The following is a 1,340-nucleotide window of genomic DNA, read 5'->3' as shown; positions in this document are numbered from 1 at the left end:
TTTTTTTCAAATATAATCTACCGATTTCATCGACTTTGTTGAATTGGCCACACCATACGTTTTTAATCTGTTTGGGTTTTACCTCGTAAGTTAACATAAAAGATCTATTTTTAGTGTGTGTTCAGTATATATATGATGTGTATGGACAACGAAAAGACACACATTCTTTTCACGAGATTGATAAAGAATAACATAAAGTTTTACATATAACAAAAACATCTTTTTATCAATTTCTTAAATCATGAAGTATGCTATTTCAGTTGTTTTTTTGTGCGTTCTCATGTCTCACGTTTCGAACATTGTCAAAGGTAATATATTATTTATTATTTTCATTTGATTCTATATCTGAAAATTGTGAAATTAATGATTATTCCTATAAACAAAGTTGGCGTTGAACAAAAAAAGCAAATTACAATTTGATTATCTTTTTTTTTGAAAGAACAATCTGATTATCTTATCAATCATTTTTAGCCAATGATTTTATCAAATATTAACTTTATTTTGTTTATTTTTGTTGGTCTCGGGAAAATTATTAAAGTGAATGGCCAAAACCCTTACCCTTTGTGTAAATGGTATCGTCGACTTCCTGGAAAATGCAGCCCTGATGGAAACAAGAAGTGCCATGTCGAAGTACAGCGACCACGAGAACGAGTAAATCAAAAATTTGAGAGTTGCGAATGTACAAACAGAATTGTTCAGAAGAAAGACCATCATGACTGCAATTGTGCTGTTAAGGCTCCTTGTCGTTAAACCTAAAGACAACAAGACTGCTTTTGTTATACAAAACCTCTTTGTCCATAATACACTATTACAAAATAAAATAGATTTACCAATAAATAAGAGAGGTGAGTTTTTATGCTTATATATAGTTGAAAATATATTGTCAGTCTATATTATTCTAAATGTATATTTTTTACTATAGGAACTAATAAATTTATGAATTAATTATTTATAAAATATTTGTATTGCAGAAAGATATTTTTCAGTTTATCTAATATTTTTATATCATCTTTCCATTCCGTTGAAGTTTGTATAATCCATTTAATAATATTTCAAAAACAGATATTACAAAACAAATAAAGATTATAAAAAATAAAAGCGATATGAAAATCTATTATAAGAAAGTTGTTTTTCTCCCTTCTTAGATAGCCAACTCAACAAAAGATATACTAAATTTTGATATATGTTATAAAATTTTAAAATTGAGTAAATTGTCTTATATTATTCATCTTCTTAATGTTTAGATCAAATTTATTAACAAAACATTTAATAACCAATAAATACTTTACAAGTTAATACTCTATTAACAATTTAACCAAAATTTTCACATCAATCATTAT

General features: G+C 26.0%; 1 long non-coding RNA gene across 1 annotated transcript; it reads left to right on the top strand.

The window, feature by feature from the left end:
• The first annotated feature begins 179 nt into the window (after window positions 1–179).
• Window positions 180–948, top strand: LOC106321791. Its single transcript, XR_001266134.1, has 2 exons — window positions 180–308; window positions 539–948. It is a non-coding gene; the product is annotated as an uncharacterized LOC106321791 (long non-coding RNA).
• Window positions 949–1,340: the final 392 nt, after the last annotated feature.

The sequence above is a fragment of the Brassica oleracea genome, unplaced genomic scaffold (assembly GCF_000695525.1).
Source record: "Brassica oleracea var. oleracea cultivar TO1000 unplaced genomic scaffold, BOL UnpScaffold03034, whole genome shotgun sequence".
NCBI classification, from domain to species: Eukaryota; Viridiplantae; Streptophyta; class Magnoliopsida; order Brassicales; family Brassicaceae; genus Brassica; species Brassica oleracea.
The sequence above is the reverse complement of the archived record's forward strand: the minus strand, read 5'-3'. Positions and strand labels throughout refer to the sequence as shown.